Raw genomic sequence first — 12,198 nt, 5'->3', positions numbered from 1 at the left:
CAAGCTTTAAATCTTCATAAAGATTTATTTGCTATACAAAATTATTTAATAACGGAATTACTTAATTAATTTATATTACATTTTATACATTATAATTTATATTACAATTTTATATTACATTTGTTAAAAAATTCTAGGATGAACTTAGCTGCTGGGATATTAGGTTCCAGTAGAACTAGTGATGTTTTCATTGGGAGTTGTAAACCTAATTTTGTAATATTGGAAATCAGCAGTGAGCGCTGGTTATTTAAGAGCGAGCATTGCCAAATAATGTGGTCTAGGTCCTGAATGAATTCTTGATCAGAACAATTGGGTTCAGCAACTAAATTCATTCTAGCTAGAGACGGATTGAGATTATAATGATTAGACCGACATCGATTAATTGTAACAATTTTTCTGGTTAAAGTTATCATTCGGTGTCTTTAAATTTTATAATTATTTTATAATTATAATTTATAATATCATTTATAATAATTGATCGTTATCTTTCTCATCACAACAATCATTGGAATCGATAAGTTGAAAATTAAATTTTTTTAAGCTTTTCATTACGCATTGCTTGCGATAATTTTGTCGTGTTTATCATTATCAAACAACTTTCTTTGTTTTCTTGGAAAACCATATCTAAATTATAAATAAGGTTTTTCCCGATATTGAACATGACTGAATTTTCTAAAAATATTTTTTTAGCATTTAAAAATTTGCAGGAATTTATTTCTAATTGCTCATGTTTTTCTTTTTATACTTATTTGAAAATCTCTATATAACCAAGTACAAATAAGAAAAAGTATGAAAAAATGTTTTAAAGAAATAATATGATATTTGTATAAAATAATTTTCAACTAGTTATTGCATTATTATTATATTCACATATTCAAAAGACTTCAAGTTGGAAATTAATGTATATCTCAGGAATATAGGAGAACGCTATAATGTGGAAACCATTGCAATCACACAACTGCACAATCCGCACATTGGTATATGTGCAAAAAAATCTTGAATTTCCTTGAAGCGCTAGAGGAAATAGTTTATAATTTTTATCACGAAGAAGGAAAATCTTATTTCTAATGCAAAAGTTTCATCTGTCGATCATGTATTAAACGATGCACATAGCAACGCTTATACTAAATTATACGATCATAGTTCCAATACTATATAAAAGCCAAACTTGGTTTACGTTGATCATAACGAGTCAGTTTGTTACGAAGTTAACTCGTATAAAACAGATATCAAATTTACAAATATGAAATTCCTTGCTTTTCTTCTGCTCGTTATTGCAGTCGTTACTCTCAAAGATAAGATAATTATGATTTTTGTATTAAGTATAACCGTAATAGTTCTGATTTGTATTGCAAAGCGTCCTTAATTTACATATAACATTTAAAAAAGCAAACTTTTTGAATTTTCTTATAATTTATAAATAGATTAATAATAATTTACTATGCAACTGCAATTATAATATTAGTTATCTGAACTTAATGTTTATTATTTCGTATGACTAGCTATTCGAAATGACTACGTTAAAAATTGCTAAATTATACGCATATTTGTTTAATATCGTAATTTTGTTAAGACGTCAATCTAGCTATCTTTAAATGACGTAAATAATAAGATAACTGAAGCTAATTGATGATTGAAATTTGGAAACTATAACATTCTTTTTTCAAAGTAATTTATCTTCACGTAAATGTTTATTTTTATTTTTATTTATCTTTCTTATAGTTTATGGATACACGTGCGATCTCAAAGAATGCAACGCAGGATGTGTTTCTCAAGGCATCAGTATGTATATTATGATCTTCACAAATATAAAGTTTGGTTATAGATTTTTTGTGTCGCGTACAAAAATCTAGGTATTTGTAAAAAGTTAGGTTATTGGTTTCGGGTTATTGAGTTATATGAGTTATTGGAATATATGGGTTATATAGATTATATAAAAATTTCTTTTATCAGAAATTATTGCTCCGAATAATGCTAGTTGTTCAATAAGATCAACTGAATATATAAAAAATACAAAAATATAAAATTTTTAAAAAGTTCGGTTATTGGTTTATGAGTTATATAAAAATTTTTTATATCAAGAAATTGGTGCTCCGAGAAATGCTGATTGTTGAATAGGATCAACTGAAAAATTCAGAAATTATTTCTAGTTCGTTGGTTTTGGAGACACTTTTGAGCTTAGTGCAATGGCCTCCCTGTAGTTTATTCTCGATATACGCCCTTATCAAACCATTTCGCACGATAAATTATAACCGAGCCTTCCTTTCGCGTCCGTGTGTTTGATATATGTGGGCATTTCAATGCCGTCTTCACTTGTCCGATCCATTCAGTCGCATAACCGCAAGAGATGCCTATAACATAAAAGGATGTATTTTTTTCATTCGATTGTTTGATTTGTTTTCGTCATTTTTTCAAAGGCTCTTGTATAAAGTATGAATTTTTCAGGAGAAATATTATTAAAAGTAGTGATAATTTATATATTTCACTTTGAGAACAAATTTTTTTGATAGAACTGTTGTTAAAAAATTATTGTATATAAAGATTAATTTTATAACACGATGAATAATTTTTATGAATGGCTCTATTGGATTAGTTTATGGATGAGAAATATGTTAATGTTTTGTGAGGAAAATTGTAATTTCGATATGATACGGTAGACTCTTTGATGAGAGATATGATATTTTCTCAATTACATATACACTATATAGTCAAAATTTTAACACCACTCTCAACTCTTAACGAAGCATCTGTGCAAATTACAATCTTTTTTTATACATTACAGTTTTAATAGTTTTTATAAATTACTTCAACTTGAAATAATGATATCAAGTAACCTATTAAAATTCTGTATTTGCAAATCCCGGAAATATATTCAATTACTATTTAACATAAAATCGTAATTTTTGTAATCCAGCAAATATATAGGGTCAAAAACAATCATCTATAAGTGTTATAATAATTGTCTTAAAGTTAATAATATATATGCATAGTTGAGTCTTGAAAAGAAAAAAAAGGAAAGAAAAATATATTACGGATTTCTCCTTCACGACTCCCTCTTCTGCCCTTCATATTCGTCATCTCCGCGTGTCCCATAGATGATTCTTTACGAGTCTTCGAAAATTTATTAACCCTCGCATATTGTCGCGCAGATTATAGCCTATACTCCTCTTTCTACCTGCTGTTAAAATAGTTGATAAAACAGGTTAAATGAAGGTTTTAGTCACACGTTATCCAATTCCGATAGGCAGCATTATGATGGTATCTCCAAAGCATAAATTACTAACCGCTTGTGCTGATACGAACAATGATTCTACAATATATATTTGCGTTTAATTAAATTAGAACGATGATATGGAGTTTGAAATACACATTCTTCATCTAACTAAAGAGCATACCATACACGGAATTTATAATCTCCCTGGAGGTGGTTTTAATTTAATACTACGAATTGTTTGACAAAGAAAAGACAAATATTTATATTACCAATCAACTTTAAAACCTGATAATACATACATTAAATATTATTAATTTCCATATCTATCTTCTGCTATGATTATCAAAAATACAGAAAAAGAAACTCATTTAGGATTTTAGTATTATGTTAACAGCTATTATAAAATCAACGAGTAAATCATGTCTTACAAAACATCAATTATCCTGCTATTATTAGCTTGCAAGATATTGCATGTTAATGCACTATCAGTATTATCAACGCTAAGAGATTTAAGGTCTAATAGCATAATAATTCGATGGTTGAGATTTGTTTCTAATCATGTTTATCCTTCAATAGTTGCAAGAAAAACAATCAAGTTCCAGAATCATTCACAGGTTATATGTAGAAACGAATAAAACCAGTCAGTACGAATTAATTCAGTGATACGAATTTTGTGTAAGAGATAGCAACCAATTCTATCTAAAATTGATTCTCAAGGCAAGTAACTTGATACAATAAAGGTTAATAAACTAGTCAGAGTTTTTTCAGATAAATTGCATTTCTATGAGAATGAAGATATGAATATCTTACCTTATGTGTTGAGTGGTTGAAAGGTTCAGATATGGATAACACTCTGATTACTATTTTCTGCTATACTAATGAAGATTTTAATACATTTTTTGAATGTCATAGTTTATATAGTATTTATGATTTATACTAAATTGTTACGATGTTAATTATTACAATAATACTCAGACCAAATCAAATATAATTTAAATATTTTTATTTATTGGTAGAAAATACATTAATTTATTTAGTTGAATAAATCGCATATACAATTATTATACAAGTTAAAGAACGTACATTTGTATTTGAACATAATTGTACGAGCAATAAGGTTTATAATAGTTTTCAATTACGCTAATTTTTAAAATTAGCTAATTTAATTTTAAAAATTATCCATTCTTTCATTTATATCATTTAATATTTATTCTGTCTTAAATTTTAATTTTATTTAATTTGCAAATAATTACATAATGTAAAGTATAATAATATAATATATAGTAATAATTACATAACGATTTTATTAAAATTATATTTGAAATTAAACTTCAGTTTTCATATGTACGCGTCGTATATTGGTCTTACTTACCCTTAGAGATTTTCGATGTCCGTTAATGGAACAGCTATCATTTTCCGACTTCTAATATACCATATAAAATAGACAAATTCATAATTAGTATAACGTCACATCTTGTTCCACTTGATAATTCAAACCCCATTAAGGTCGAGATAATGGAATCACAAACATTTCGTATCAGTAGCTTTCAATGATCAGTAAATATAATTATTACTTAATATAGAATACCATGGGTTTTACCATACTTTAAAATTATACTATTTTTTTTTTCAAATAAGTTGTTATAAAAATATATTGGATACTATTATCCAAACGCTGTAATAAACTGATATTGGAATGTATAGCGATGCTACAGTCTTTATGAAAAATATATGTCGATTGTTTAAAATCAAAAAATTAGTTAATGAATCCATTTAATATAAAATTAACTCAAGATAAAGCTTTAATGCTTGTTGTAATATTAAACGTCATTTTTCACAGCTTTTCATTACTAGAAAATCGCATCTTAACCGATCAAGAAAGTCAGATGGAAAATAAACGGCATTTAATTCAAGATAAATTTTCACCATGGAAACCAGTGAAGATGTCTATTCGAAAAATTACTTCCGAATTCATAATTTCACTTTGATAAATTCTGTTGACTACTATGAGAAAAATTACTATATCCCACTAAAAATATCTGATATAGATAAGAACGAAGTTTTTCTAACTATGTATATAAAGAATAAAAAGCATATTATATATTACATTTTGCCCATTGTGAATCTGTTGAGGTAACAATGAAATTTAAATATCCAAGAGTGGTAGCTTCAGAAGATGATATATTTGATATTATTGTGACGAAAGAAGCAAAAACATCTGTGTATTGTAGTCAAAGTATTGCAGATTGATTTTTGATATTGAAGATAAGCTTATTATGGGGCACGTATGGTTGATTTCACGAAGACAGTGAGATTATTGAAGTTTGGAAACACGACAAAATTGTCTTAATATATACTTCGAAAGTTCATAATTTACTAGATGAAAGTTTCATATTAGTAATTATCTTATGTTATACAGAGAATAATGTAAAACAAGTGTGAAAAAAATAATAGTCATATGTTCGTAAAGAATTTAGACAATGTTGGAAGAAAATTAGGGTCATTGAATACTACAAATTAGTAACATATCAAAGCGAAATAATTGTATTTTTATGTAATGAACGACACAAAATGTGTCTTACTAATTTATAAAGTTATCGTACATTTTATAATGGTATCATTTATGAAAATGTATATATTTCGAAGATGCTGATTTTGCTAGTATATTTTTATAAATCATTTTAGTAGTATAATTACGGCATTTTCAAAAACCAAGTTGTGATTTTTACTGAAAAAATCTAAATATTTTGACAAATGTACTTGTGTATGATAAACATATATATTATACATAATCAAAATATTTTTGTTATCACATCAAACTTTTTAATACATTCATTTGCAGAACATGTAAAGTTGATAGAACATTTGAAATCGCAATATCCACTATAGAGTTATCTATGTCTGTAATGAATACGATGTGTATTTATTTTAATTGATACCTTGAAAATTCAATATTTCACATTTTTGTAAAAGTAAGAAAAGTAAAAATTATGTTGTTTCTTATATAAATTCACTATTTATTTCAATAACAGTATATTCACGCATCCATTCTCGTACCTAAAAAATGTTACGTCATTTATTTAATTTGAATAACTGTGTCGGTGATAAGACCTTATTATCTCTCGATAAAACTTGCAAGCGAATGATGTCACTGCCTATTAAATTAATTATGTTTTGTATTAAAAAAGACATCATACTGTGGAAGCTCCGATAAGACATCCGTGATTGCTGATCGTTTCTAGTTTTAATATTCGTCAGTCAAGGTTTGACACTTAAATTTTACACTTAAATTTTATATTGGCGTATTATAATGAAAATAATTTAATAAATTTCGAAATTTATTTTTTATTAACATAACTTTTGTTTTCATAAATTAAACTTATAAATATATGATACCTGAAAAAAAACTATGAGAGTATTAGCTGGATTGGTGACACTGTTTTTATTCATCGCAACAGTAGATGGATTTAAAGTTAAAACTTTAAAACATCAATTAAAAACTGGAGAATTCATTCAAGATACAAAATTTATAACTAATCCAGGTCAGGTCTACGGAACTTGTTTTGAAATGAAAACATATGGAAATAAACTCCAAGATCACTGCACGTTCGGTTTAGAAAATGTCGAACCTATTACTTCACCAGATCACCAACGATTTTGTCATTTTATACTTCACCTGGATAATGTCGATACACAAGATGAATATAATGCTCAAAGTGTTGTAGCAATAAACAAAAATAAAGCCGTTCTGACATTAGAGAACGCAAAGTCCTTTAAATTCTTTGTTCTTCATTTTGATAACTGTCGAGCTGTGCCTGTGAAGATGGATATCGAACCCAAAAATGCTATCGTTACTGCTCCTTTTAATGATTTGTTTGATATTATTACCACAGATGGAGATAATTTTTGTACTATTGAAGCACCATGTAAAACAGTAGTTGATACTGAGGGAAACATGATTACTAAAACTACAAAGTGGTTTGATGGACTTGCCAATTTAATTGCAACTATGCACACACCAATTTTAGGACGACTAGTCGTTGACGAACTTGATCAATCTCTGGCTCGCATTTACGCTGTTGATGAGAAGGGTGAGTTGAATTTTAAACAAATAGCAGATAAAAATTATATTCTTCAACCAGTAATTATAAAATAAACTTCAGGTTTGATCAAACATTTGTGGATAAAACCGCTACATAAACCTCATCATACAATAAATTATAATCGTTTGATAGTGTCAACAACATACCACCTTCTAACTACTTGCTCCGCACTTAATGCATCTTTAACCTGTGGACAATTCGAGTTAGATGGTAATAAAAGTTTCGAGGTAACTTTACCCATCCACAAACATTTAGATGTACAATCCTTGAATATTCACAATTTGCCTAATGGTGGCTTCTTATTGGTAATCGTTGAATGCTTGGAACAACATCAAAAGAATTGTTCTGAAGTGAAAGATTCGTTTTTTGTTTATAAAATTGATGCTATTGGAAATAAATTTGGAAAGTTCGAATGCATAAAACCAAATCGAGTTGATCCCAAGCTACTACATTTCTTTGTAAATAACGAAGATGGAATGTGCTTATCGTATGCGACGCAACGAAATGAAAGTGCCGTACTTGATGTTGTTTGTTTTCATGATAGCGATTTCTGGTAAATAAAGAAATGAAGTGTATTTTTAAACATAAAAAATCTAGTGGTCATTACATCTATTCCTGTAAAATCAAAACCGAAAAAAGTTCATCCTATTTTCCTCGTACAAAACCGATTAACTTTAATCCAGCTTGGCGAAGATGTAAAGTCAGTCAACGACCATCTTCACTTGAACAGAATTTATCTAATGGTAGATTATTTCTAGTAATTATGTTTGTATTGATTATCATCTATCATTGATTATACTATTTACAATGAGTGTAACAAATATTACTTGTTGAAAAAATTAGCTCTATTGGACAAGAATTGGGACAGTTGAAAATGACATAATTTATTAAAGTATGAAGCTCTCGCAAAAATTCCTTTGTGTAACGATTTTTTCAACAAGAAAATGGAGATTATTACCTATCTTTTATCTATGGATTTTGTAGTGAAGTATACTCATTTGTTACAAAGTCGAAGAATTTCAAATTGTAATACATTGAGTGACCTAATAGAAAATGCAGTGGTATTAACTATTAAAGTATAATTAGAAATCAATTATCTTGAGGTCGTAAGAAGCCAACTTGTTTATAAATAAGGTAAATTTACTATTCACGTAAATTGTATCGATATAAAAGAACCTCAATATAAAATCAATTCATAGAGTTTAACTTATTAAAAAATAAATTTCAAAGTTTTATTACGTTGATTTGAATCAGTAAATTAATTTGAGTAAATATTGATAATTTAGAAAGTATAATATCTGCACAATATTTATATAGTAGAACGAAAACGAGATTCTGCAAAGTAATATTTAATTAACAAATAAAGTGGAATATAAAAGATACGTCAAATTTTAATAAAATATTAAAAATCGAATGTATAAATTTCCCAATGAAATTGAATCCTATTTGTTTCTGTATGCTGTTGTTCAGATGATACTCAATATAAAATATTTAATGTCAATAAAAGTTGACATTGCTGGTGCATTTTAAGTTAATGTAATGTTGTATACAGTTACAAACAAGGTACTTTTCTTGTAATGACAAAAAGTTGTGTCGCAATGTACAATACGCGTTTGCCTCGCTGATTATATGCCAAGACCATTGTTATCTATGGTCTTGTATTTAGTACAGTTTCATTTGGACAAGTATAATCGTCATGCTAACCGTAATTTTTAATAAAGTACGATCGACTGTATCGAAATTGGAAAATTACAAAATACAAATCGAAAATGAATTTTCTTATAATATAATTTATTTATTTTTATACTTTTCTCACAGTTAAGAACATCTCGCTGTCTTCTTGTAAAATCCACAGAAGATCAAACGATATATTCCCGGAAAAATTATGAATCTCGTAGATAATAATATCGCTGCATATACTACATCTTCCGCCTGCATAGAACTCTATTCAAAATCTCATGACTATCCCAGCAGATTTTTATAGAATGATTATGCATCCTTTTTAGTCCAGATTTAGTTTCCTGGGTTTGCTTTATCCATATGAAAGATAACTCGGGGAAACCCTGTAAGGTTCCAGTAAAATCTAGAAATTTTATTAAAAAGAGGTCGATTGATTTATTTGATCATTTAATATTTATAGATTTAAGATATACCCTGTTATTAATAATGCTTTTGATATCATCCTTAACAGCCACAATAAGTTTCAAATTTATAGTGGCTCTGAAGGATGCAAAAATTAACTCGGAAGATATCATTATATAGATGATCAAAGAAGTGGCTTGAAGATGATATCGTAATTAGCTATGTAGATTCGTTAACTTAACTTCTGCATCAGTCCATGATTTTGAATAATAGAGCTACCTTCAAACGTATTTTTATACGTAAAAGTGTAAGAACGAAATACGATTGCTGATTATTAAAAATATTAAATATATAAAATGTCAATTGATAAATGAGTGTAGATAACAGATTCAATGAAAAGCATCAGAGCTTTCGCAAGAAAATAGATGACCCTGAAAATAATAATTTATCAGTCTCAGTGATATCTCATCAATTAACAGTTTTTTCTGCAAATTAATTTGGATGTAAATTGTGGGCAATGAGATTCGAATGGCATATTGAAGTTAGAAATGAATGTGCATTTTACTGAATTAAAATTCTTATATTTATTGAAAAGCACAATCTTCGAAGTGGCGGTTTCTTGACAAATATCGTGGAATGATTGAAACGGTATGAAGTTCTATGCAAATAAAGTAAATAAACTTCTTTTTGTAAAAAAAGTTAACCTGGACAGAAGGACAGTTATAATCTAAAAAATGAATTAGTTAGTTAAATGTGTGCATTGATTTTTAAATTCCTTCGTAATTGAAAAGAAAATACTGTGCTTGTTGTGCGATGTGATAAGAGAAAAACAACTGATGAAGTTAACCTTAACGTTTGCTTAGCTTCAACAGTTAAGCCGTATTTGCTGGATTTCGACTAGTCCACGACTTCTTTCTCTCTCTTTCTCTCCTTCGTTACAAACTTTTTTTATTGCTCTGGGAAGGAAGGTGAAGAGATTGCTCTAACCTCATGCAGGTGAAGAGACGAACAGTGAACGAGGTCGACACAAGAATTATAATCAATTTGTTTTCGATAAAAACTCGACTTATGCTTCATGTTTTTATCAAAAATTGGCAGACCGCTGCAATACTCACTGAAATAAAAATCAAACCGCGTTCATTTGCGTCGTATTGAGTATATGTGCGACCGTTGGCAAATCAACTTCCCAACGGTTGCGCCCAACGCAGTAAAAGAAGTACCGGTCCATCTGTAGATTATAGCGGCTTGACAGCACTCATGCTCACCAAGCGCTCTACCAAACGATGGCATCCAAACGCAGACCTGATACAGGGGAGAGAGAGAACTCATCGTCGGCGATGATAGCGTAGACGATGAGCCGCAGCTGTTGACAACAAGGCGCGTCGGGGTGATGATTTAAGTGCGCCGCTGGCGGGTAGTCGAGCACACCGAGATGTTGGTTAACGCTCACTGGGGTAATGGCTGTCTAACGAGGTACCCTGCTGGCTGTTGGCTGGGTGTGCTTACGATCCGACGCTCCTTTGCCGTCGATTGTCCGGAGCCGTCCGATCATAGGAAGCACGTGCGCGCCAAACTAGTTCTCTCTTCACTTATAACGCTGCTCGGTTACTTCCCTACGGTGATCGAGCGCAACAGATCCCGTTTGCCCGATCTGCAGCATTCTGATTTTCGCCGAACCTCAAGATGGCCGGCACACACTCTCGACTCGCCCACCAAGCTTTCTCTCTTCTCGTTCGTTCGCTTACTGTCCGTCGACCTACATTATACTCTCGCGCTCTGCTTTCCGCCGACGGCGCGCGCATTTCAAGTGTGTAATTGAAAAAAACGTATAATTTGAATCAAGAAGCATGCAAAAATTGAAACTCTTCCTGAAGATACGATGTACGTTCGCTTAGAGGATATAACGGATGAGTGATAATCGATCCATCTCGTTACTTATATATAACTTACTTACTAATATCGTTACTTAAATGTAATCGATCACACCTGAAAATTCCTTTTGAGTGATTAGCATAAGACTTGTTCCAACACTGTTCTTTTCAAAACTTTGTCAGCAATACAATTGGAGCTGAGTCCTCTTCGAGTTTTGTAATCAGTATCGTGTTGAAGATAAATCGACGCAAGTGTGAATTTATCTTCAAGGAACTTATCTTCGTGAACGTTCTATCGCTTTAACGACCCACACATCGAGTAACTTAAACCATCCACGCATTTATAACTTCACCTCCAAAGCTTTAGAAGGTTATAAAATTGATGTCGGTATAATCAAAAATTATCAGACAATAATTATTACTCATATGAGGTGAAGAGAAAAATATTAAGGTTTTCTTTAGTGCAATCAGGTAAGAAAATATTAAATTTCTTTCTTTGCAATATACTACAATTCAGTCACGTTGTATTAATAATTACTTCTTTTCTCTTGTATGTCAAATTTATTTTAATGGGAAAATTCATCAAAGCATCGTATTCTTATATATATGGAAATATTTCAATCAATGATAACGTCGTAATAATATTCTACTTTCTCGGTCACATATTTACGTAATGCTTATCTATTTTCCGTTCTGGAAATGAATGGGATAAGAACGAAGAAAAAAACAAAGTAGTTATAAGTTGTATGCTCTGTTCACTGACAACGTGTAGAGGTTTTCCACCCACGATGGAGAGAGAAGTGATTGTTCTCTCAATAATTATTTGTTATTCTGCTGTATCTGAACGTTGAATCTCTTTTATCTTATCTCAAGACGTTTTCTATTCACGCTAGTGCACATTGTATTTTTTTCGTCAAATTTACTTCAA

At 29.8% G+C, this 12,198-nt stretch overlaps 1 protein-coding gene across 4 annotated transcripts in view; it reads right to left on the bottom strand.

The window, feature by feature from the left end:
• The window catches only part of LOC131667831 (trace amine-associated receptor 9), a 104,790-nt gene that overhangs the window by 35,633 nt on the left and 56,959 nt on the right, over positions 1–12,198 (bottom strand). The window lies entirely within an intron of this gene.

The sequence above is a fragment of the Phymastichus coffea genome, unplaced genomic scaffold (genome assembly GCF_024137745.1).
Source record: "Phymastichus coffea isolate CEN01 unplaced genomic scaffold, Cenicafe_Pcof_1.1 PCOF00071, whole genome shotgun sequence".
NCBI lineage: Eukaryota > Metazoa > Arthropoda > Insecta > Hymenoptera > Eulophidae > Phymastichus > Phymastichus coffea.
The sequence above is the reverse complement of the archived record's forward strand: the minus strand, read 5'-3'. Positions and strand labels throughout refer to the sequence as shown.